This window comes from Bubalus bubalis, chromosome 3 (genome assembly GCF_019923935.1).
Source record: "Bubalus bubalis isolate 160015118507 breed Murrah chromosome 3, NDDB_SH_1, whole genome shotgun sequence".
NCBI classification, from domain to species: Eukaryota; Metazoa; Chordata; class Mammalia; order Artiodactyla; family Bovidae; genus Bubalus; species Bubalus bubalis.
The window spans coordinates 142,855,129-142,882,495 of record NC_059159.1 but is presented as its reverse complement, the minus strand read 5'-3'; the positions used below and the strand labels follow the sequence as shown (position 1 = coordinate 142,882,495).

At 39.2% G+C, this 27,367-nt stretch overlaps 1 protein-coding gene and 1 long non-coding RNA gene across 13 annotated transcripts in view; one reads left to right on the top strand and one right to left on the bottom strand.

The window, feature by feature from the left end:
• LOC123332916 overlaps positions 1 to 27,367 on the top strand; it is a 70,189-nt gene that overhangs the window by 10,696 nt on the left and 32,126 nt on the right. Inside the window, exon 2 of the long non-coding RNA XR_006550084.2 lies at positions 8,060 to 8,065. This is a non-coding gene — a long non-coding RNA (uncharacterized LOC123332916). The remainder of the gene's footprint in view (positions 1 to 8,059; positions 8,066 to 27,367) is intronic.
• Positions 1 to 27,367, bottom strand: part of AOPEP (aminopeptidase O (putative)) — a 423,192-nt gene that overhangs the window by 364,315 nt on the left and 31,510 nt on the right. For 11 of the 12 annotated variants that reach the window (XM_044940256.2, XM_044940257.2, XM_044940259.2 and 8 more), the window contains exon 2: positions 10,246 to 10,297. The exons of the other annotated variant lie outside the window; for it this stretch is intronic. The gene's annotated coding sequence lies outside the window, so the exon portion shown is untranslated. The remainder of the gene's footprint in view (positions 1 to 10,245; positions 10,298 to 27,367) is intronic. 12 annotated transcript variants of the gene reach the window in all.

The window sequence follows — 27,367 nt, the reverse complement described above, 5'->3', positions numbered from 1 at the left end:
TGACCTGCCTCTTGAGAAACCTGTATGCAGATCAGGAAGCAAGAGTTCAAACGGGACATGGAAAAACAGTCTGGTTCCAAATAGGAAAAGGAGTATGTCAAGGCTGTACATTGACACTCTGCTTATTTAACTTATATGCAGAGTACATCATGAGAAACCCTGGGCTGGAAGAAGCACAAGCTGGAATCAAGATTTCCAGGAGAAATATCAATAACCTCAGATATGCAGATGACACTACCTTTATGGCAGAAAGTGAAGAGGAACTCAAAAGCCTCTTGATGAAAGTGAAAGAGGAGAGCGAAAAAGTTGGCTTAAAGCTCAACATTCAGAAAACTAAGATCATGGCATCTGGTCCCATCACTTCATGGGAAATAGATGGAGAAACAGTGGAAACAGACTTTATTTTTTGGGCTCCAAAATCACTGCAGATGGTGATTGCAGCCATGAAATTAAGACACTTACTCCTTGGAAGGAAAGTTATGACCAACCTAGGCAGCATATTCAAAAGCAGAGACATTATTTTGTCAACAAAGGTCCATCTAGTCAAGGCTATGGTTTTTCCAGTGGTCATGTATGGATGTGAAGGTTAGACTGTGAAGAAAGCTGAGCGCTGAAGAATTGATGCTTTTGAACTGTGGTGTTGGAGAAGACTCTTGAGAGTCCCTTGGACTGCAAGGAGATCCAACCAGTCCATCCTAACAGAGATCAGTCCTGGGTGTTCATTGGAAGGACTGATGCTGAAGCTGAAACTCCAATACTTTGGCCATCTCATGCGAAGAGTTGACTCATTGGAAAAGAGCCTGATGCTGGGAGGGATTGGGAGCAGGAGGAGAAGGGGATGGCATCATCGACTTGATGGACATGAGTTTGGGTGAACTCCAGGAGGTGGTGATGGACAGGGAGGCCTGGCGTGCTTCAATTCATGGGGTCGCAAAGAGTTGGACACAACTGAGAGACTGAATTGAACTGAACTGATGCCTCCATCCTATTACCAATGTTTAAAACACCTCCAAGGCCACTATTTTTTAAAACAAAGCACTGCAACATACACATATATCAAAGCATTATGTTATATACCTTAAAGTAATATAATGTTATGTGTCAATTAAATCTCAATGAAACTGGAAAGAAAATAAGCAAGCAAAAACCACATCTGGTCCTGCTGTCCATTTTAACTAGTCTACTTCATGGAATTCTCAAGCTGAAAAATACCTTAAGGTTCTCTTCTAACACTCTAGTTTTACAAATGAAGACAATGACGTCCAGAGAGTAAAGCAATTTGCCCAAGGTCAATTTCTGATGCTTTTTCACTTGCTGATACTTTTTCTTGAAATTCTCATCCTCCAGCTCTCATGACCATTTCCTTTACATTGTACAAGTCATAAATCAAATGCTAAGACTCTCTTCCATACCCCAACTCTACCTTTTTTAAAAAATTATTTTATTTCAGTTTTGTGGACTAGAAACAATACAGAATATAATAGCTTTGGGGGGGGGGGGGGAGGAGAATTTTTAAGCAAACCCAGAAGACTCAAAAGATCACTATTACCTTTGGATGGTTTCCAGCCTAAGTTACCTATAATGTATAAGTCTACTAAAACCCTGTTGCTATTACACTTATTTCTTACTTGCCTTGGATTTATGAATCATCTAAATATTTCTCTGCAAGTAAATAACTCTCACTGGCATCAATCAAGGTCACAGTTCCACATTTAGGGAAGGACTGAACTGACTGTGGTTGCAAACACATATATCTGGCCACCTCAAAAGGCCTCTCTCAGCAAATAGTAACCATATTTCTAAGCAGTTCTTTGACTTCAGCACTTTTTGCTATTATTGTGTTTCAATTTTAAATGCCAGTCCATCTCACTAAAGCATTTTTCCATTCTCTGTCATAAGCCATAACATATAAAACTCCCCCCTTTATCAAACCCAATGGTTAGTTTCCAGTGGCTAACCACTGCTGCTTCTAAAATAAATGTACTATGTGGTGTGTGTTTTAAATGCTTAAATGATTGTCTCAGCAACACCATTAGAGGCTTTGAAAGATTTACTGTACAGTGATATTTTTCTTAAGAAAGGTGGGGTGTTGGGGAGTAAATGGGAAAGAATTAAATACTAATAAATAGAGCTATGGTACAGCAAAGAAACTGTCTTATCACCCTTAATCACCAAAACAGAAATGAGCACATTTACAGATGTGTGAAACAGATTCCACTCTGGAACGCTCCAAATCCTCATTCTCCTCTCAAGCTGCGAAGCCCTCTGTATCACTCTCATGGCCCTTGACTTCCCTGCCTTGTTTTATAGTTACCTCCATCCTCCAGCCATCCTCCAAAGGCCTATAAAGAATTTGGGACTCCTGACCTCTGTGTTCATGATCATGTTAAGTAAAATACCATGGATATAGTAGGTTCTCAACAAATATCTGTGGAATTTGACATCTGAGGGCATTCAAGGTCTAGTGATTTACAGAACATGAATTCTGGTTTGCATACATTCTAGAAGAAAGTTACTGCTCAAACATCATCTTCCAGATAGCTCTCATCTCTCCTCAGGTTATATCTGTACTTCTTTCTGCCATACCTCTTTTCTTATAGGCAATTCAGGGGAAAAGGAGAGATTTTTCCATATGTGCTTACTATTTAACATTGGGCATACTGGGAATGGTTACAAAATACTTAATTCTACAGATTACCTGTTCAGAGGAAGTCAGTTTTCTTCTACTGCAAGTGTGTTCATTCTTTAGGATACAGTGATTATTCTTAATGAAAGTCAGGAATTAAGTTACTGACATATACTGTTTCTGGGGATGGTTCCTCAGACAGTCCAATGCATATATTCATAGGAACACAGCTTGTTGATGTGAAATTTGCTAATTTTAGAAATAGAAGGAATCTGAGAAGTACAAGATTCATTATTTATGAAATATATTATATGAAGTATAATTCATTACTTATGAAGTACAGAGGTACATTATAGGGGACTGGAATGCAAAAGTAGGAAGTCAAGAGATACCTGGAATAACAGGCAAATTTGGCCTTGGCATACAAAATGAAGCAGGTCAAAGGCTAACAGAGTTTTGCCAAGAGAATGCACTGGTCAGAGCAAACACCGTCTTCCAACAACACAACAGAAGACTCTACACACAGACATCACCAGATGGTCAATACTCAAATCAGATTGATTATATTCTTTGCAGCCAAAGATGGAGAAGCTCTATACAGTCAGCAAAAAAAGACCAGGAGCTGACTGTGGCTCAGATCATGAACTCCTGATTGCCAAATTCAGACTTAGATTGAAGGAAGTAGGGAAAACCACTAGACCATTCAGGTATGACCTACATCAAATCCCTTATGATTATACAGTGGAAGTGACAAATAGATTCAAGGGATTAGATCTGATAGACAGAGTGTCTGAAGTATTATTGATGGAGGTTCGTGACATTGTACAGGAGGCAGTGATCAAGACCATCCCCAAGAAAAAGAAATGCAAAAAAACAAAATGGCTGTCTGAGGAGGGCTTACAAATAGCTATGAAAAGAAGAGAAGCGAAAGGCAAAGGAGAAAAGGAAAGATATACCCATTTGAATGCAGAGTTCCAAAGAATAGCAAGGAGAGATAAGAAAGCCTTCCTCAGCAATCAGTGCAAAGAAACAGAAGAAAACAATAGAATGGAAAAGACTAGAGATCTCTTCAAGAAAACTAGAGATACCAAGAGAACACTTCATTCAAAGATGGGTACAATAAAGGACAAATGGTATGAACCTAACAGAAGCAGAAGATATTAAGAAGAGGTGGCAAGAATAAACAGAAGAATTAAACAAAAAAGGTCTTCACAACCCAGATAATCATGATGGTGTGATCATCACCTAGAGCCAGACATCCTGGAATGCAAAGCCAAGGTGGCCTTAGGAAGTTTCACTACGAACAAAGCTAGTGGAGGTGATGGAATTCCAGTTGAGCTATTTCAAATCCTAAAAGATGATGCTGTGAAAGTCCTATACCCAATATGCCAGCAAATTTGGAAAACTCAGCAGGCCACAGGACTTGAAAAGTTCAGTTTTCATTCCAATCCCAAAGAAAGGCAATGCCAAAGAATGCTCAAACTACCGCACAATTGCACTCATTTCACATGCTAGCAAAGTAATGCTCAAAATTCTCCAAGCCAGGCTTCAACAGTACATGAACCGTGAACTTCCAGATGTTCAAGCTGGTTTTAGAAAAGGCAGAGGAACCAGAGATAAAATTGCCAATATCTGCTGGATCATTGAAAAAGAAAAACACCTACTTCTGCTTTATTGACTATGCCAAAGCCTTTGACTGTGTGGATCGCAACAAACCATGGAAAATTCAAGAGACGGGAATACCAGACCACCTGACCAACCTCCTGAGAAATCTGTATGCAGGTCAAGAAGCAACAGTTAGAACTGTACATGGAACAGACTATTTCCAAATAGGGAAAGGAGTTGCAAAGAGTGGGACACGACTGAGCAACTGAACTGAACTAGAAGTACAAATGTATTATGTTAGAAATGTCATGCTAACATATTATTTTGCAACTTATTTCTTTCACTCAATAGTTGTGAACTATAGCCATGCAAATGGAAATAAATCTAGCTTAGTTAATTGCTGTTTGCCGTTCCTATTATGAATACTCCACAATTTATCCACACATTTCCATACTGATCGATATTTAAGTTCTTTTAAACTTTTTATTATTACAATGTTACAATGAACATCCTTGAACATGACTCCTTGTACATCCATGCAAGTGTTTCCTGGGCAAAGCATCTAAAATTTTATTTTGCCTAATATCAATACTGTCGCACATGCATTAAAAAAAATTTTTTTTTCCTGAGACACTGACATATCTGCTATATACTTTTATTTTTCACTTCTCTGAGTTGTTTTGCCATGAGTACCTTTTTTAAGCAATGTTGGGCTGTATTTTTAAAAATACACAGTCATTTTTAACAACTGAAATTAATTTTATATTTATCATGATTATAACAGCAGTAATCTCAACCAACTTATTTTGTGTTTTCTATTTAACATGATTTTATTTCTTAGCTTTTACTTTTCTACTTTTTGAATTTTTCTGAATTCTCTTTTTCCCTCTACTGTTTCATAGCTTATACAATCTATTTCTTTTCTTGAATATGTGAAGAATCAGCATGCAATGCAGGAGACCCAGGTTTGATCCCTGGGTTGGGAAAATCCCCTGGAGAAGGGAATGGCAACCCACTCCAGTATTCTTGCCTGGAGAATCCATGGACAGAGGGTCCTGGTGGGCTACAGTCCATAGGGTGGCAAATAGTCAGACACTACTGATTGACTAACAGTTTCTCTTCTTGAATATGACTACATGAAGTCAATCTCTGAAAAATAAAAGGACCCTAGAAAGTCTTATCCTGAGTCCTTCATCTTCCCTACTCTATTTCAGCTTCCATATTATTGTTCCTACTATCTTACTATGACATTGTTTTTAACCCTCATCCAACTTAGGAAAAAGTCAATACTTCTTTGTTCACAAGTTTCCGTGCCATGATGGATTCCTACATTCCACTCCTCTTTCAGGGTTCAATTTTACTCCCGTTACTACTGCTACATGACAAATTAACCCAAAATTTTATGCTTCAAATAGCAACCATTTTATTACATTCTTTATAAATATAAAATACATTTACTCTACACCATATATATTACTCAGACCATTTTTCTGAATCTTAGGAATTTGACTATGGCACTCAGTGGAGAATAGGCTTGTCTGGGAGGTCTGATGATCAGAGTGGTTACAAAATATCTCTCAAACATGAAAATCTCAGAATAGTCAGAAACCTTACATGGCAGCTGGCAGCCTCCAGAGCAAACATCCCAAAGAACCAGTTGAAAGCTGAATGAATTTTCTCATCTAGCCTCAAAAGTCAATGTGGTATTATTTCCACCACATGCTATCGGTTTTGAAAAAGTGTCATATGGCCAGTCCACAGTCAAGAAGTGGGAATTCAGCTCCATCTCTTTATGTGGGGAGTGGTTAGGTCACACTGGAGAACAGCAAGTAAAATGGTAGATCCTGTTATGACCCCTTTTAGAAAATAAAATTTGCCAATTTCCTTTTTACTTAAGTATACCTTTAGTAATTCTTTAAGGACGAGTCTAGGAGTGGTAAACTCTTTCAACACTTGTATGTTTGAAAATGTCCTTAACATATCCTCACTATTATATGATCATTTAAGTGACAGTTATTTTCACTTAGCACTTTAACCATATTACTTACTATATTCTGACATCTTTTTTCTGATAAGAAGTTTGTAATTAATCTGCATTTCTTGATATGTGTCTGTTTTTCCTCCCTAGAAGCTTTTATGTCCTTTATTATCTTTGGGTTTCTACAGTTTCCTTCAATATATCTAAATGTGGATTTATTTTTACTTGGCTTGCACAAGATAGATACAGTCTGCTCCTTTAGTTGGAGGACTCAGGAATTCTTCCCATATATGGGAAGTAGACAGCAGATTTCCTTGCCTCTCTTTTGGAACAGTGTAACAGAACTTTCTTTCGCCACCAAATATAAGGATCTCCCTATCATGGCTTCTGGCTTTAGGCAAATAATTCAGTTTTTGTTCTCCACATATACTGAGTTCATGGCTGGGTATCCCTTCCTTGGTGGAGATCAGGCTCCCCTACTGCTTATACCACCCCACCGCCCCCACTCCCCAGCTAGCTATTAAGGCCTATATCTGTTCTCCTGTGAGAGTCTCTTAGGTTAGGCTCCTATTCATCTATTCATCATACTGACTTTACATTTTCTCTCCATTTTGGTCAACTAAGATAACTTTCTTGGTTTCGAATTTTCATTTGTGTGTCTGTGTATACATGTGTATGTTATTATTTTCATCCAGAATATCTAAACACCTGGTATTGGGAGGGGGACTTCCTTTTAACTCAGTGAATCATACAGAAGGCCATGGACCCAGCTATACCACTTAAATAGTCCATACACACAAGTCCTTTGTCTCGAGAAGTTTTCATGAAGGACATGGTTCACTGAATAATACTAAAAGCACCAAATTACAGATACCCATTAATCATCACAGAAGCCTAGAGAGATGATTAAAGATCGAAAGGATAAACATATGTGCAAAGATAGGGAACTCTACTCAATACTCTGTAATGGTCTATATGGGGAAAAGAAAAAATCTTAAAAAACATTGGATAGGCACTTTCCTGGTGATCTAGCAGTTAAGACTTCACTTTTCAATGCAAAGGATATGAGTTGGATCCCTGATAGGGGAGTTAAGATCCCACAAGCCTTGGGGTCAAAAATCAAAACATAAAACAGAAACATTATTGTAACAAATTCAATAAAGACTTTAAGAAATAAAATACATTTTTTAAAAATTAAAGAAGAGTGGATATATATATAAACATAACTGATTTCCTTTGCTGTATACATGAAAATAACAAAAAATTGTAAATCAACTATATTCCAATAAACTTCTTTTAAAAAGAATATGTGCAAAGAAAGAAGCCAAGATACAGAGAAATCTGGATTATAAATTTATTCATTCAACAAATATGTGGAATCATCTTCAATATTTTCTTTGTCTAAGTAACTCTCATTTTTCCTACAACATCTTTCCTTATCTCACTGATTAAGTCAAATTCCCCTATTATTAAATCTCATGGCACTGTGCACTTCTTCACAACACAAAGAAGTTTTAGCTTTATATCTGTTTGTGTGATTATTTAATTATTCTTCCTCCCAAATGAATGGGATAATAGTGGAGTAGCTTATATCAGACCAATCCTCCCATTCAAAGCACTTAGAAGCTCTAGACAACAACAACAAAAATCTAAAGGCACATGTGACTGGGAATCCCCAGGGAATCTGACTTTGAAGGTTAGTGGGATTTGATTACAGAATTTCCACAGGACTGGGGAAACAGAGACTCTTGGAGGGCACAAACAAAATCTTGTGTGCACCAGGACCCAGGAGAAAGGAGCAGTGACCCCATAAGAGACTGAGCCAGATTTTGGCTGAGAGTGTTTGGGAGTCTCTGGTGGAGGCGTGGGTAGACAGTGGCCTGACATGGGGTCAGGGCACTGGAAGTAGCATTCCTAGGAGGTGCAACATGTTGTCATAAGTCCTCCTGGAGGAGGTCACCATTAGGCCAAACATAGAGACTACAGACTCCAGGATGGGCCATCTCAGGCCAAACTACTACTACTCAGGGAACACAGGCCCACACATCAGCAGGTAACTGGATAAAATATTTACTCTGCATGGCACTGCCCACCAGAGCAAGACCCAGCTTTCCACACAGTCAGTTTCTCCCATTAAGAAACTTGCACAAGCCTCTTATCCACATCCGTCAGAGGGCAGACAGAATGGAAACCACAATCACAGAAAGCTAACCAAACTGATTATAGGATCATAGACTTGTGTAACTCAATGAAACTATGAGCCATGCCACGGGGGCCACCCAAGATGGCTGGGTCATGAGGGAGAGCTCTCACAAAAGGTGGTCCACTGGAGAAGGGAATGGCAAACCACTTCAGCGTTCTTGCATTGAGAACCCCATGAACAGTATGAAAAGGTAAAAAGAAATGACACTGAAAGATGAACCTCCCAGGTCAGTAGATGTCCAATATGCTACTGGGGAAGACTGGAGAAATAACTCCAGAAAAAATGAAAAGGCTGAACCAAAGTGGAAACAACACACAGTTCTGAATGTGTATGGAGGTGAAAGTAAAGTCCGATGCTGTAAAGAACAGTGTTGCATAGGAACCTGGAATGTTAGATCAATGAATCAAGGTAAATTGGAAGTGTTCAAACAGGAGATGGCAATAATGAACATTGACATTTTTGGAATCAGTGAACTAAAATGGACCAGAAAGGGTGAATTTAATTCAGAGGACCATTATATCTACTACAGTGGGCAAGAATCTCTTCGAAGAAATGGAGTAGCCCTCATAGTCAACAAAACAGTCCAAAATGCAGTGCTTGGGTGCAATCTCAAAAACAACAGAACAATTTTGGTTCATTTCCAAGGTAAACCATTCAACATTACAGTAATCCAAGTTTATGTCCCAACCACAAATACCGGAGAAGATGAAGTTGAATGGTTCTGTGAAGACATATAAGACCTTCTAGAAGTAACACCAAAAAAAGATGTCCTTTTCATCATAGGGGACTGGAATGCAAAAGCAGGAAGTCAAGAGATACCTGGAATAACAGGCAAGTTTGGCCTTGAAGTACAAAATTAAGCAGGGCAAAGGCTAACAGAGTTTTGCCAACAGAATGCACTGGTCATACCAAACACCCTCTTCCAACATCACAAGAGATGACTCTACACATGGACATCACCAGATGGTCAATATCAAAATCAGATTGAGTATATTCTTTGGAGCCAGAGATGGCGAAGTTCTACACAGTCAGCAAAAACAAGACTGGGAGCTGACTGTAGCTCAGACCAGGAGTTCCTTATTGCAAAATTCAGACTTAAATTGAAGTAAAGAAAACCACCAGGCCATCCAGGTATGACCTAAATCAAATCCCATATGATTATACAGTGGAAGTGACAAACAGATTCAAGGGATTAGATCTGATAGAGAGTGACTGAAGAAATATGGATAGAAGTTTGTAACACTGTGCAGGAAGCAGTGACCAAAACCATTCCCAAGAAAAAGAAATGCAACAAGGTAAAATGGTTGTCTGAGGAGGCCTTACAAATAGCTGAGCAAAGGAAAAAAGGAAAGATATATCCATCTGAATGCAGAGTTTCAAAGCATAGCAAGGAGAGATAAGAAAGCCTTCTCATCTCACTGGGATGACCCAGAGGGATGGTATGGGGAGGGAGGTGGGAGGGGGGTTCAGGATTGGGAACACGTGTACACCCGTGGCAGATTCATGTTGATATATGGCAAAACCAATACAATATTGTAAAGTAAAAAAAAAAAAAAAAGTTAATATTGCTTTAAATAAATCATAATGATTTTTTTTGAAAAAGAAAGACTTCTTAATTGAAGAATGCAAAGAAACAGAGGAAAACAATAGAATGGGAAAGACTAGAGATCTCTTCAAGAAAATTAGAAATACCAAGGGAACATTTCATGCAAAGATGGACACAATAAAGGACAGAAACAGCATGGACCTAACAGAAGCAGAAAATACTAAAAAGAGGTCGCAAGAATACAAGGTTGTAATAACCAAAATAACCACGATGGTGTGGTCACTCACCTAGAGCCAGACATTCTGGAGTGGGAAGTCAAGTGGGCCTTAGGAAGCATTCCTACAAACAAAGGTAGTAGAGATGACGGAATTTCAGCTGAGTTATTTACAATCCTAAATAATGATGCTGTTAAAGTGTTGCACTCAATATGTCAGCAAATTTGGAAAACTCAACACTGGCCACAGGACTGAAAAACGTCAGTTTTCATTCCAATCCCAAAGAAGGACAATGCCAGAGAATGTTCAAACTAATGAACAATTATACTCATTTCACATGCTAGCAGAGTAATGCTCAAAATCCTTCAAGGTAGGCTTCAATAGTACGCGAACTGAAAATGTCCAGATGTACAAGCTGCTTTTAGAAAAGGCAGAAGAACCAGAGATCAAATTTCCAACATCCACTGAATCATAGAAAATGCAACGTAATTCCAGAAAAACATCTACTTCTGCTTCATTGACTATGCTAAAGCCTTTGACTATGTGGATCACAATGAATTGTGGAAAATTCTTAAAGAGATAGGAATACCAGACCACCTTACCTGCCTCCTGAGAAACCTGTATGCAGGTCAAGAAGCAACAGTTAGAACTGGACATGAAACAATGGATTGGTTCAAAATTGGGAAAGGAGTACATCAAGGCTGTATATTGTCATCCTGCTTATTTAACATATATGCAGAGTCCATCATGAGAAATGCTGGACTGGATAAAGCACAAGCTGGAATTAAGATTGCCAGGAGAAATAACAACCTCACATATGCAGATAACACCACCCTAATGGCAGAAAGCAAAGAGCAAATAAAGAGCCTTTTGATGAGGCTGAAAGAGGAGAGTGAAAAGGCTGGCTTAAAACTCAACATTCAAAAAACTAAGATCATGGCATCTAGTTCCATCAGTTTATGGCAAATAGATGGGGGGGAAAATGGAAATAGTGACAGACTTTGTTTTCTTGGGCTCTAAAATCACTGCGGATGGAGACTGCAGCCATGAAATCAAAAGACGTTTGCTCCTTGGAAGGAAAGCTATGACAAATGTAGAAAGAGTGCTAAAAAGTAAAGACATCACTTTATGGACAAAGGTCCGTGCAGTCAGACCTATGGTTTTTCCAGTATTCATGTATGGATGTGTGTGTTCAACCATAAAGAAGGTAGAGTGCTAAAAAATTGATGGTGCTGGAGAAGACTCTTAAGAGTCCCTGGGACAGTAAGGAGATCAAACCAGCCAATCCTAAAGGAAATCAACCCTGAATATTCATTGCAAGGACTGATGCTGAAGCTGAAGCTCCAATACTTTGGCCACCTGATGTGAAGAGCCAACTAATTGGAAAAGACCTTGATGCTGGGAAAGATTGAAGGCAGGAGGAGAAGGGGACAACAGAGGATGAGATGGTTGGATGGCAGCACCAACTCAATGAACATGAGTCTGAGCAAGCTCCAGGAGGCAGTAAAGGGCAGGGAAGCTTGGTGTGTGTTGCAAACAGTTGTACTTGACTGAGCAACTGAACAACACAACAAGACGGGAATAAGCAAAAAGCTGACAGGAACTGTAGGGAATTGACACCTGGGAGAAGAGAATGGCACTGAGTTTCCTGTTTCACCGTTTTCCATCAGGCAGTAGGCCCTACTTGGTGCTAGGCAGAGCAACTAAAATTCAAACTGAACTCCACAGTCTCACTGGTTTACGATCAGACGACAGAGTTCAGAAATGACTCAGCAGCTTGAAAATAAAGAAGGAAAACTTCAGGAAAGACGAGAGCCTCATATTCTACATATAAACTGCCCAATTTTCTAAATGACCCTGTGTTTGGGGCAAACCAAACATTCCCCTTATGCTAAATGAACTGAACTAAACAGATTTCTACTGCCGCCTATTGCAGGGAAAATAAAGTCAGAAGTCTGAGTTCAGCCAGGTTAACTGTGCTAAGATAAAACATTTAATACTGCTTAGAGGAACCCAAGAAATCCAGAGTTTCTATGAAATATAACACAATGTCCAAGTTGAAATCCAAAATTATCAGGCATACAAAGAAACAAGAAAATATGACCCAAATTCAAAGAAAAAGCAATCAAGGAAAATTGACTTGAGTGGACCAAAATATTAGAATTAGCAGACAAGGACCTGAAAGCAGCTATCAGAATTATAATTAGGACATAAATATTATAATAACTAAACTAAAAGGAAAACTCAGCAAAGACAAACAAAATTTACAAACTTTAGCTAGATTCACTAAGGAAAAAAGAAAGTTCATATAAATAAAATCAGAAATGAAAGAGGAGAAGTTACAACTGATACCACAAAAATACAAAGGATCATAAGAGACTTGATATAAACAATTATATACCAACAAACTGGACAACATAAAAAATATATATAAATTCCTAGAAACATATAGTCTTCCAACACTGAATCATGAAAAAATTAAAAACCTGAATAGACCAATTACTATTAAGGCAGCTGACTGCTACATCACTTCAGTCGTGTCCGACTCTGTGCGACCCCACAGACAGCAGCCCACCAGGCTCCCCTGTCCCTGGGATTCTCCAGGCAAGAACACTGGAGTGGGTTGCCATTTCCTTCTCCAATGCATGAAAGGGAAAAGTGAAAGTGAAGTCACTCAGTCGTGCCTGACTCTTTGCGACCCCATGGACTGCAGCCTACCAGGCTCCTCTGTCCATGGGATTCTCCAGGCAAGAGAACTGGAGTGGGTGGCCATTGCCAACTGAAGCAGTAAACAAAAATCTCCCAACAAACAGTCCAGAACCAGATGGCTTCAATGGTGAATTCTACCAAACATTCAAAGAAGAGTTAATCATATCTTTCTCAAAGTTGTTCCAGAAAACTGAAGAGGAGGGAACACTTCCAAATTCATTTTATGAGGCCAGCATTACCCTGATACCAAAGCCAGACAAGGACACAAGGAAAAGAAAAGAAAATTACAGGTTAATATCCTGGGGTCACAAAGAGTCAGACACGACTGAGCGACTGAACTGAACTGATCCCCAGTGAACATAGATGCAAAAATCCTCAACAAAATATTAACAACCTGAGTCCAACAATACACTAAAAAGACATTACACTATCATTAAGTAGGATTTATTCCAGAGATCCAAGGATGATTCAACATAGCACATCAAAGGGATATATCAATTAACAAAATTAAAGATAAAAATCATATACTCATCCTACTAAATGCAGAAAATCATCTGACAAAATTGAGCATCCATTTAGGATTAAAAACTCTCAACAAAATGGGGATATAAGATACATACCTCAACACAATAAAGGTCATATAGGACAAACCTGCAGTTAACATCATACTTAACAATGAAAACCTGAAAGCTGTTCCTCTAAGATCAGCAACAACATAAGGATGCCTACTTTTGGAACTTTTATTTAACTTAGTATTAGCCCTAGCAATTAGGCAAGGGAAAAAAAAAAAAAAAAAGACATCCACATAAGATGTAAAACAGTCACTATTTGCAGATGACATACTCCATATAGAAAAAACTCAAAAGACTCCACCAAAAAACTTTCAGAAGTACAAATGAACTCAATAAAGTTGCAGAATACAAAATTAATATACAGAAATGTGTGGCCTTTCTATACAGTAAAAACAAACTATCAGAAAGAGAAGAACACAATTCCATTTATAATTGCATCAAAAAGAAAAAAAAAGGAATATATTTGACCAAGGAGGTGAAAAACCTAAACATTATGAACTATAAGACTCTGATTAAAGAAACAGAAGTCATAAACAAATGGAAAGATAGTCCATACTCAAGGACTGAAATACTTTTGCTAAAGTACCCATACCCCCCCCAAAACAATCTAAGAATTCAATGCAATCCCTATCAAAATTGCACTTTTTGGTTTTAGAAAAGGCAGATAAACCAGAGATAAAATTGCTAATATCCAATGGATCATCAAAAAAGCAAGAGAGTTCCAGAAAAACATCTATTTCTGCTTTATTGACTATGCCAAAGCCTTTGACTATGCAGAAATAATCTGTGGAAAATTCTGAAAGAGAGGGAAAGACCAGACCACCTGACCTGCCTCTTGAGAAATCTGTATGCAGGTCAAGAAGCAACAGTTAGAACTGGACATGGAACAACAGACTGGTTCCAAATAGGAAAAGGAGTTCGTCAAGGCTGTATATTGTCACCCTGCTTATTTAACTTATATGCAGAGTGCATCATGAGAAACGCTGGGGTGGATGAAGCACAAGCTGGAATCAAGATTGCCAGAAGAAATATCAATAACCTCAGATAGGCAGATGACACCACCCTTATGGCAGAAAGTGAAGAACTAAAGAGCCTCTTGATGAAAGTGAAAGAGTAGAGTGAAAAAGTTGGATTAAAGCTCAACATTCAGAAAACGAAGATCATGGCATCCGGTCCCATCTCTTCATGGCAAATAGATGGAGAAACAGTGGAAACAGTGTCAGACTTTAGTTTTCGGGGCTCCAAAATCACTGTAGATGGTGACTGCAGCCATGAAATTAAAGGACGCTTACTCATTGGAAGAAAAGTTATGACCAACCTAGAGAGCATATTAAAAAACAGAGATATTATTTTGCCAACAAAGGTCCGTCTAGTCAAGGCTATGGTTTTTCCAGTAGTCATGTATGGATGTGAGAGTTGGACTATAAAGAATGCTGAGCACCAAAGAATTGATGCTTTTGAACTGTGGTGTTGGAGAAGACTCTTGAAGAGTCCCTTTGACTGCAAGGAGATCCAACGAGTCCATCCTAAAGGAAATCAGTCCTGAATGTTCATTGGAAGGACTGATGTTGAAGCTGAAACTCCAATACTTTGGCCACCTGATGCAAAGAGCTGACTCATTTGAGAAGACCCTGATACTGGGAAAGTTTGAAGGCAGGAGGAGAAGGGGACAACAGAGGATGAGATAGTTGGATGGCATCACTGGCTCAATGGATATGAGTTTGAGTAAGCTCCAGGAGTTGGTGATGGACAGGGAGGCCTGGTGTGCTGCGGTTCATGGGGCAGAAAGAGTTGGACATGACTGAGCGGCTGAACTGAAATGAACTGAGAACATACAATTCTAAAATTTATGGAACTACAAAACCATGAATAGCTAAAGCAATCTTGAGAAAAAATAACAAAGCTGGAAGTACCATGCTTCCTGATTTCAAACAATACTACAAAGCTATAGTAATCCAAACAGTATAATACAGGCATAAAAACAGAAACATAGATCAATGGAAGAGAATAAAAAGTCCAGAAAAAAAAAAACAAACACACATATGCTAATTTATGACAACGGAGCTAGAAATATACAACATACATATAATACAAAAACACTGAAAATACTTTTCCATAAGTGGTATTAGGAAAACTGGACAGTCACATGCCAAAGAAACTGGACCACTACCTTACACCATATACAAAAAATTAACTCAAAACAGATTAAAGACTTGAATATAAGTTGAGAAAGCATAGAACTCTTAAAAGAAAACACAGGTGGTAGGCTCCTTGGCATCATTCTTTGAAATTTTTTTTAAAAATTTGACTCCAAAGCAAAAATAAACAAATGGGACTACAACACACTAAAAATTTCTGCAGAGCAAAGGAAACCACCAGTAAAACAAAAAGGCAACCTACTGTATGGGAGAACTTGTTTGTAAATCATATACCCAACAAAGGGCTAATATTCAAAATATATAAAGAACTCATCTAACTCAATAAAAACAAAAATGGTGATTAAAAATTGGACAGGGCATCTGTAGACATTTTTCAAAAAAAAGACAGGTAGATGGCCAAAAAGCAGATGGAAACATGTTCAACATCACCAGTTCAAGCAAATCCAAATCAAAACCACAGTGAAGTACGGTCTTACACCTGTCAGAATGACTATTATCAAAATAACAAGGAATAACAAGTGTTTCTGAAGAGGTTGTGGAGAAGTGGGATCTTTCCTACACTGTTAGTGGGAATGTAAATCAGTACTAGCACTATGAAAAACAGTATGGAGCTTCTCAAAAAATTTAGAACTACCATATGATCCAGGTATTCCAATTCTGGGTACTTATGCAAAGAAAACAAAAACACTAATTTGAAAAGATATATGCAACCCCCCACATTCACTGCACCCTTATATATGTTAGCGTGAGTCTGAGTGAACTCCGGGAGTTGGTGATGGACAGGGAGGCCTGGCGTGCTGTGATTCATGGGGTCGCAAAGAGTCAGACACGACTGAGCGACTGAACTGAACTGAAGATATAGAAACAACCTAAGTGCCCACTGATGGATAAACAGATAAAGAAAATGTGAGTTATATATATCTAAAACAGGATAAATGCAAAGAAAACCACACCTAAGCATATTATAGTGGAACTGCTGAGAACCAAAAAATAAAAAAAAACTGTAAGAGGCCAGACCAAAATAATATGACATTCAGGGGGGACAATAACACAAATGATAGATGGCCTCCCATCAGAATGTCACTTGACTTATCAGAAACAATGGAGGCCCAGAAAACAACAGAGTTATAGCTTTCAAGTGCTCAATGAATTGGAGGCAAAGCACATCTGCCTCAACCACATTAGTCCTAAAATCTTATAATTTGTTAGGAAGTCCTTATTTTTATACTTTGCAAAATGGCAGCCCATTTCTGGTTAAATTATCTAAAATTCTGAATGAGTGAAGCTTGAGTTAATTTCTATTTTATTCAAAATTGGTATTTCCCCTCATTTGTCTTTTTAAACATTTTATTTCAAAACAAATATATTTTAAAAGTATAACCTTTCCTCCAAAATATCTAGCTCTTTCCTTAATCAAGTATAAATTCTTATGAATATTGGACAAATGGGCATAGCATGGAACTGGTTTTCTACTCAAAGGTTTGAGCAGCTATTAAACTATCCACTCCCTCAGAACTTTTCTTTCAGCTCCTTATTTTCATGTCTCCTCAGTTTAATAGAAATCACTTGTTCTTAACAGTTAATAAACTTTTAAAGTTGAAGCAATTTTTAAACAGCTGAACTAGCCAATCAAAAGATCACCATCATCTCTGGTACAATTTTTTAACTTTTGCTTGTCTGAAAAGCTTTTTATTTCTCCACCAGTTTTGAATGAGATCCTTGCTGGGTACAGTAATCTTGGTTGTAGATTTTTCCCTTTCACTACTTTAAATATATCCTGCCATTCCCTTCTGGCCTGCAGTTTCTGCTGTTAAATGTATGAAGTTTCCCTTGTATGATACTTGTTGCTTCTCCCTTGCTGCTTTTAATATACTTTTTATTTGTGCTTAGTCTTTGTTAGTTTGATGAGCATGTGTCTTGGCGTGTTTCTCCTTGGGTTTATCCTGTATGGAACTCTGTTTTATCCTCTTAAACTTGACTGACTATTTCGTTTTCCATGTTGGGGAAAATTTCAACTATACTCTCTTCAAAAATTTTCTCATACCCTTTCTTTATGTCTTCTTCTTCTGGGACCCCTATAATTCAAATGTTGATGCATTTGATATTGTCCCAGAGGTCTCTGAGACTACCCTCAGTTCTTTTCATTCTTTTTACTTTATTCTGCTCTTCAGAAGTTATTTCCACCATTTTATCTTAGAGCTCACTGATTCGTTCTTCTGCTTCAGATATTCTGCTATTGATTCCTTCCAGAGTATTTTTAATTTCAGTAATTGGGTTGTTTGTCTCTAAATTTATTATTTAATTCTTCTAGGTCTTTGTTAATTGATTCTTGCATTTTCTCCATTCTGTTTTCAAGGTTTTTGATCATCTTTACTATCATTATTCTGAGTTCTTTTTCAGGTAGTTTGCCTATTTCCTCTTCATTTATTTGGACTTCTGTGTTTCTAGTTTGTTCCTTCATTTGTGTAGTACTTCTCTGCTTTTCATTATTATTATTATTTTACTTATTGTGTTTGAGGTCTCCTTTTCCCAGGCTTCAAGGTTGAATTCTTTCTTCCTTTTGGTTTCTGCCCTAAGGTTGGTCCCTTAGTTTGTGTAAGCTTCATACAGAGTGAGATTTGTACTGAGTTTTTTGTTGTTTTTCCTCTGATGGGCAAGGCTGAGTGAGGTGGTAATCCTGTCTGCTGATGATTGGGTTTGTACTTTTGTTTTGTTTGTTGTTTAGATGAGACATCCTGCACAGGGCGCTACTGGTGGTTGGGTGATGCTGGGTCTTGTATTCAAGTGGTTTCCTGTGTGTGAGTTCTCACTATTTGATACTCCCTAGGGTTAGTTCTCTCATAGTCAAGGGTCTTGGAGTCAGTGCTCCCACTCCAAAGGCTCAGAGCTTAATCTCTGGTCAGGAACGAAGATTCCCTAAGTGGTTTCTTATGGCATTAAGTGAGATTAAAACAAATACCCCAAAACGAGAAACCAAAGATGAACACCACACAAATGGCAGTTATAAAATCAAGCAAATAATAATTAAAATAGTGGAATATACACATATACATATACACCCATTAGCAAAATCAAAACAGTCCAACAAAAATTAAGTACAATAGATTGACTCAGCAAACAAAGGAAACCAAAAATTATATCTACCCGTTAAGAACAAAATTAACAAAAGCACAAACTAGAAAACAAAAGTAAAGCAAGGTGCCAAGTGGGGAAGAAAGCAATGAAACAAAAACTAAGAAATATGTTGAGAGGAAAGAAAGAAAAGAAAGGAAAAATAGATATGCAAAGTTAAATAGAGGTAGATAAGGAAGATTTATATACATTAAAGATTAACTGTAAAGGGAAAAGAACAGTGGGGAAAGTAAACAAAGGAATAAATGTAGAAAAAATAATAATAGATTTCAAAAAATTAAAATTAAAAAAAAAGAGAGGAAAAAAAAAAGGAGAACTCCACAGAACTGCAAAAGCCCAACATAGAGGCAGAAGTTTATAACAACAATGAAAAGTGTGAATGAAAAAAAAAAGCTCAAAAGCTTAATCAGATTTCATAGTGCCAATAAATTGACAACTACAACAGAAGGAGAAAAAAAAGAAAAAATCCAAAAGAATGTACAGAACAAGTCAAAACATAAGAATAATAAATGTTTTTCCTGAGTCACTGCTGTCAGAGTCCTTGTCCTCACTGGGAGTCACAGTCCACCTCACCTCTCTAGGGTGCCCTTCGACACTGCTTGGTCTCTGCACCTGCTGTGGGGGAGGCTCAGATTCTAATCTGGCCCTACTCTTGTGTGTTCTTGCCTCCAATGTCTACAGCTATCACAACTAGTGCATTTTCTTTTGTGGGAGCTCTCAAGGTCCTTTTATATATTCCCTAGACAGAGTCTGCCTAGTGGATTGTGTGGATTTAATCTGCAGCTTATATAGATGGTGGGAAGGTTTTGGGTCTTCTTCCTTAGCCACATGGCCCCTGGGTTTCAATTGTGGTTTTATTTCCATTGCTACATGTGGGTCATCCACTGGGGTTTGCTCCTGAGGCTGCCCTGGAGGACTTGGGTCTGCCCCAGTGAGGGCCAGGTGTGGAGGTGGTGCAGCTGCTTGGGTCTCAGGGGTTCTGGCAGCACCAGGTACTCAGGGGAGTTGGCGGCTAGGGGAGCAGAAAATATAGTGCTCTAGAAGGGTATGGCAACCAGTATTGGCCAATACACTACAGTATTCTTGCCTGGAGACCACCACCTGAGAGAGAAGCCTGGCAGGCCACAGTCCACAGGGCCACAAAGAGTTGGACATGACCGAAGCGGCCCTGCGTGCGTAGATGCAAGACTGATTTTTGCCTGAGGCAGCTCTGCCCCAGTGAGGGTTGAGCATGAAAGTGGCACAGCTGCTTGGGTTGCAGGGACCCTGGCGGCGCCAAGTGTGCAGAGACAAGAACTGCCTCTGCCAAAAGGAGTTATGGCCCTATCAGTCTTTTTTCGAGCCTCTTGTAGCTGGTGATCAGAAGGCCTCTTTGGCCAGTCTTTCTCCGTAGCTCTACCTGTTCACACATTTAGAGGGATCCCTTGCCTGGGGTCTTACTCTGTTGATCGGCGCATCAGGCACTTAAAGGGGCACCCTGAGTGGAGACCTACTCTGTAGTTCACACATCAGTCACTGAAGGAGCACCCTCGGTGGGGTCCTACTCTGTAGTTCAGTGTGTCAGGTGTTGGATGGGCCAGCCTCTATTGTTCAGCTGCCAATGCTTGTGTGTGGAGAAAGAGGCTATGGTGATGGCTTCACCCCTTACACGTGACTCAGCAGTATCACCTTGCTTCCATGGCTGCCTCGCTTTCCTCCACAGGCATTTCCCACCACAATCTCCTCCCTCACATTCCCTCCATCCGTCTCTCCGCAGTGAATAGCAGCCCTCGCACTGGGATTGCTCCACAATCCCTAAACTCCAGCTCCCAGCTGCCCCTCCCTTCCAGGAGACCCACATTTCTGCCCACATATGTATGGCTTTGGCAAGGACTGTCTGATTCTCATTCCATTTAGGCAGCCACAGGTCAGCTGTTTCACTCTCAGCCTTAAATGTTTCTCCTCTGACTCAGTTACCCTGATGTGGGGATCAGACCCCTGCTTCAGTTCCCCCACCCTCCAAGGGCAGGTCCAGGCCTACTAACACTCCTGTTTTTTCCCCTAGTTCCTTCGTCCTACCGAGTTTTGCATGGTTCTATGTATTCTTTTCCATTAGTCAGGTATTCCTGTCTGCTCTCAGCTGGTGTTCTGCACGCACTTCTGTGTCTGAAGGAGTATTCTTGCTGTATCCGTAGAGAGAGACGTACTCCACGTCCACCTACTCCTCTGCCATCTTGTTCTCCCTGGTACAATTTCAATCTCTGTGTTTGGGATATGCTGACATGCCTTCAGTCATTTTATCTGGTTTCCAGCATTTTAATTTTAAGTTTTGCCCCTTTGTTCATTCCTTTTTTCTTTTACTTAAAGTAAAAATGCAGTGTTAAAAACAACATTAACCTATATGTTTTAACTGAAAAAGTACCAGGATATTCAGAGTTTAAATTCCCTCTGAAACCATAACTCTTAACAACCTGCCTACCCCCCTGCCCCATATAAATACATGCTACAATGGGGTCTTTCACTGCAAAACTCATTTCATTGCAAAACACGAGGCAACGTCATTTATCACTGAGTAAATAATGAAAGATAACATAATGAAAAGGGGATTTTGCTTTATTCCCTTAACTATAAATAAAAATATGCAGCACTTTGCAGGATTACCACATGTGGTATGATATTAACTTAAATACCAATCTTTAAGCCAAACTATAAATAAGATAAACTGTGCTCTCTGGTCTCAAGTTTTAATAGTATCTTTTCTTTAAACTTAATGCTTTTATGAAGCATACAAGAGTGACTGCATATAATCTGTGATCATGTAATGAAAGATCCTATTGTGATAAGCATATGCCAAAAAAACAAAAACAAAAACAAAAACCACCCTCAAAAACTAGAGTTAAGGTTGTTGCAGGAATTATAAAAAGTGTTTGTGATGAAGATCAATGCAGTGAAGCCAAGTCAGAATCAGAGGCAAAGACATTTTCCTGGATAAAGAAAGCAAATCACTGTCAGCAGTGGCTTGATTTATATAACAAACCAGTCAAGGGGTGAGGAAGAGAGAGGTCTAAAATGTGAACACTGAAAACAAAAACTGACTTTACTCACATCAGCATATGACTACACTGAATTATGCTTCAACATGATGTGGTATGATGGAATTCAGCTTCCCTCATGGCAGCTTGTGTTTATTCTGGCTGTTCTGATCACATCTTAGCATCCAGATGCCATTCCTCTTTGGTGCTTAATGTGTTTATGTTCACATTATCAGCAGGCATTGGGTTGCAAAGATCATATTGGAAGTGATTTCACTCCATTTTCAAAGAGGAAAGAATTATCCCTTTGAATGCTACTTGCTTGCAAAGTACAGCTTGTTTCAGTTTTCTAAAAAAGTGCCACTTAAACTAAATTATAGCACAGTGATTGGAAAAGGATTCCTAGGAAAACTCATTACAGTTACAGAGAAAGGAAGATTTCACTCTTCTACTCCTTTTACAAAAAAGGAGTCATACTTGCCCATGGAGACCAGCCAGTGAATGTGGCAGAAATGTTACTTAACTTCTGAACTTCGTATCTGATTCTTCCTAAGGAGATATGTCTTCATCAACACTGACAACTGTTTTGGGACTACCAACAATTTAAGATTTAAAATGAAACATCTAAATCTTAAAATTAGAAAATAACCTTTCTGTGTCAAAAGTATTAAAGACATGTCAATGGAACACAACAAAGAATGAATCAATCAGAGCATAGTCTGTTGTAGGTATACCTCTCTTATCAAGTTTGTCCATGTCCTCCTATAATCCTTTATTCTGCCATCTTCCCTTGGCCTTTGTCATCTTGTTCAGGGAACAAAACTCTAGATTTGCCACTATCCAGGGGCAAATAATCTGGATTTGTCAGGTTTTTTTAAAGTGCACTTACAAAAAACTTGAAACTAGTGAAAGGAGTGAAAACATCTATTAGAGAGTATCTGTTTAAAAGAAATGATTGATATTTATAGAATTCTTACTATGTATCTGCCATTCTCCTACTCATTATCCTCAGACAGGTTAAGTGTCCAAGATTACCAACATGTGAACTCATGCAGCTGGACTCCAGTGTCCCTAATCACTGCATACACGGCCTCTACTGCTGAGCAATCTTCCAGACTAACCAGGCCATTTGGTTAACAAGACAGAGGCCCATCACAGGAAACAGCCAAGGTGGGGGGCTTCCTGAGGGCTGCATTCAAGACTGTGAAGGGAGAATGATCTGGTCAGGGAAGGGAGAAGTGGGTACAAACAATAGACATTGCATCTCTGCCCAGCTTTTGTCTCACTCTAACACTTAAAAGAAGAGAGAATTCAATGAAAATGAGACATCAGTAACAGATTTGTGGGACAGGCAGAATTTTTAGGCATTTTTCAAATTTTACAATGTTTAGTGCACTTAACATTTTTTCATACTTCAGATGAATAATGACTGTTTCTAAATTTAGCTATAAGTTTAATTAAATGATTTTATCCTAAATCCATTTTTTTATTTTGCTTTTAATCATTACTGGGGATTAAGTAGCCCAACTTTATTCTTCCTCCCATTACATTATTATTTAATACTCCTATTTACGGAGTCAATAGGAATTGATTACAGTAAGAAGTTGAATTTCCTAGGTTGAACCCAGAGTCACAATTTTGAGCCATTTCATGAGTCGTGCTTTCTTAACTGTGACCACCTCCACTGTGTCACTGCTTGACCACAGTAATGCCCCACCTTGTATTTTCCTCAGTTTTAGTCTGCTGAGATTTGCAAATTCCATTCCCATGCTTGCTCCGTAGCCACCCTCAGTGTGCTGCCTGCCAGCAGCTCTCTAGGCTCTGTGCCGCTCCTCTTCAGCCCGCCCCCAGTGCTACTCCCAGGTTCATCCCCACGGCCTCTGCTCTCCACTCCTACTCCTGGCCACAGACCACTGCCACTTCCTTCCTCCTTCCCACATCAACTTTCACACCTCTGGCTGACAGGAGCCTTTAAAGTTGCTCAGGTTTTCCTGCTGAAAAAAAAAAAAAAAAAACAAGAATAACAAAAATGTGCTTTCCCTTTCTTGGCCCAGTAACTACCATTCTAGTCTTTGCTTCTGCTTTGCCATCAAACTTTTTCAACTGATAGTTTATACCTCATCCATTGTATCATCACACATTTCTTATTACTGTTGAAATCTGGCATCTGACCAAACCACCTCACTAAAAGTTTACTTTTAAACACTCACAATGACTTGTGCTGTACCAGGCTAAGTTGCTTCAGTCATGTCTGACTCTTTGAAACCCTATGGACTGTAGCCTGCCAGGCTCCTCTGTCCATGGGATTCTCCAGCTAAGAATACTGGAGTGGGTTGCTGTGCCCTCCTCCAGGAGATCTTCCTGACTCAGGGACTGAACCCATGTCTCCTGCGGCTACTGCACTGTAGGCAGATTGTTTACCGCTTAGCCACCAGGGAAGCCCTCCAATGACTTACATCTTAACAAATCCAGCTTGACCTCAGTTCTGATTTTCCTTGACTCTCTGTGGCATTTGATACTACCACTCTCCAATGATTCCTAAGACTTTGTACTGTCTACATTTCCTCTTATAACTCTGCCCACAGAACACTGGGTGTTCCCCAAGGCTCAGTCCTGGGCCTCCTTCTATTCTGGAGTCTTCCTTTTGCTCACATCTCAGATACTCAACTAATCATTCTATGGAAAGGACTCAGTACTTTATCAACAGCTCTGATCTTCAAGTTCCAATCACCTAACTCCAAAGCAATGTTTCCCAAACTATCTGGAGTGTAGGGCTATGCATTTTTTCCCCGTTACAGGTCAATACTTCTGTTAACATAATAAAATCAAATCACAAAAAAATTAAAAAGACACACAAAATACAAGCCCTTACTTTAAAATTATTAGATTTAACATAATCAGAACAAACCATAGCACTACAAGAATTACTATGATGTGTGCTCAGTTGCTTCAGTTGTATCTGACTCTGTGAACTTACGGACTACAGCCCACCAGGCTCCTCTGTCCATGGGATTCTCCAGGCAAGAATACTGGAGTGGGTTGCCAAGACCTCTTACAGGGGATCGTCCCAATCCAGGGGTTGAACCCAAGTCTCCTGCGTCTCCTGCATTGCAGGCAGATTCTTTATCCCTGAGCTACTGACGAAGTCCAAGATTACCAATTATTATTATTATTAATGATTACTCTTTGTTTCTGTACTTATCTGCTTGCAGACCAACTAGAGTTTGTGGGTCAGGACTGGTTGGTAGAGTATACTTCAAGCATACAGCTCTAGAGGCCTGCAGGACAACCACCTATCATCCTGCAACTTACTTAACATACACCACCTTCCATGTTTCTGTCTGGTATGGCAGCATCACCTTCCACTGCATCTAAAAGTTTTTCCTCTTCCTGACTCCTCTTTCCTTTGTAATTCTATAAAATCAATTACCAATTTTTAAATTTTAATTCTTTCTCCAATCTGACTTCTCCACATTGACTGCAACAACCCTAATTCAAAAGTTAAGACCACTTACTTGAACTATCATATGACAAGCTTCTAAATGAGGAGTCATGTACGGTGAAGAGTCATTACTGCTATATACAAATATTTCCAGTTTTACCTCCTTGGGCCCTCCTCTCAAACAGAGAATACTACAATTTCTGGAACCCTCATGGTTGGTTACTACCATATGACTAGTTGTACCCCGTGGTTGTAAACGAAAGTGTGAGTGTCGTTTCCAGGCCTAGTATTTAATTGCTGGGATGTGAGCCTCCAGAGTGTTCTCTTCCCTCTCTTAAGGCAAACAAAATATGAGATATTAGCTGTTCTATCTCTGAATGACTGTGCTAAGAGCCTTGAGTTGAGTTGTGATGGACATCAGCATGAGCAAGAAACATGTCTTTGTATTTTCAAAGCACAAAGATTTTAAAGTCGTTTGCTTCTATTGCTAACTCATAGCTTCTCCTGCTAACTCTCCAAAACCACACCACCAAGATGAAGTTCCCTGAAGTACTCATTTAATGTCATGTCCCTGCTTTAAAAAAAATAAAGTAAAACAGCATGCCTCAAATGAATTTCTATGGTGTAAAGGAAAAGAAACAAAAACACAGACTTCTTAGGATCAAAGCTTTCATCAACCTATTTTTTCAAACTTATCCAACCAAACCAACCTCTTTTACCTGAATCTGCCAGACTCGGTTCCAGCCACCACCCCATACCCTCTCCTACCCAAACAAAGGAATAATTCCTCTCTCTCTTCTGCTTAAAGATCAATTCTATCCACTCCACTAAACTTCCTCCACAGCCCTAATATCAACCAACATTAACCAAATACTTACCAAGTGCTAGGTTTTGTTCTAAAGTTAGTACTTTCAATGTCTCACAATGACTCTATGAAGTGGGTATCATTAAACTAATTTTATAGATGAGGAAACTAAAACACAGGGATTAAACAAGGTGTTTAAGGAAAATCCCATGGACAGAGGAGCCTGGTAGGCTACAGTCCATGGGGTCGCAAAGAGTCGGACACGATTGAGTGACTTCACTTTCATTTTCAAGGTTATATGACTAATAAATGATGAAGCCAGATGAACCCAGCATTCTGACTCCAAGACTGTCCTCTTAACCACTGCCCTATATTGTTTTAGGACATTCTGATCTCCCCTTTCATTGAATTTCCATTACACTGTGTGGATCTTTCTAGCACAGAAAGTTGTGCCTTGCATGACTAGTCACAGTTCATGTGTGCAGGGTTTATCCACTAAGCTAGACTGTAAACCCTGGGGATACAGGGAGCCGCTTTACCGTTCTTTGTTTTCATTCAATAAGAAAATGTCCCCAAAAGAATCACTCTATGATAAGCATAGTTCTACTGTAAAGAGTATGTAGTAGTCTTTTTCTTTTTTTCCTGTATTTTATAATACTTTGAGGTCTTGAGGGCTTACTGATCCTAGAGAGACAGCCCCTTCCAGGGCTAGCTAATATGCAAACCAACCAATCCAGAGTCCACACCCTCAACCACATCCTTTATCTAACTCACACATCAAGTCACTATTCCTCCCAGTCTAACTCACTTAAGATAAGATACCAACTAGGAACCACCCCTGCAGCTCAGAACCCTCTGAAATAATTCAAACTAGCCGATCCTAAGTCTGAGGACCCTGCCCTACCTTGCCTTTCCCCCAGAAACCACAATCAAGACTCATGCTCATGCTTTCCTCTCACTCCTCCTGCCTCCTGATCAACCTCTGTGCCTCTAGCTGTGGCCTTGCAAGGCCGACTCCCTTCTCTTGGAACTGTAAACAATAAACTCTTGTTTCAAAGGCAGTTTGTCTACATGTCTGTCATCTTATAATACTTGTTTAAAACAAAATTCCAGGTATTTTTTAAAATGGAGTATCATCATATCTAGAGTTCCTTGGAAATACAAACTGTACACTTGAGACCAGGGGTAATTCTATCTCCTCTGGTGCTGGAACGATGGCTTTTCAGTGAGCACAGAGGAGAGAGAGGTGTGGTACATGGAATAGAATTGGTTTGGGGGGGCTTGCTGCTTAGCAAGAGGAAAGAAGCCCATCTTATCTTCCAATTTCAATTTTAGCAGTTACTATCTTAGCACTAAATTGGTAA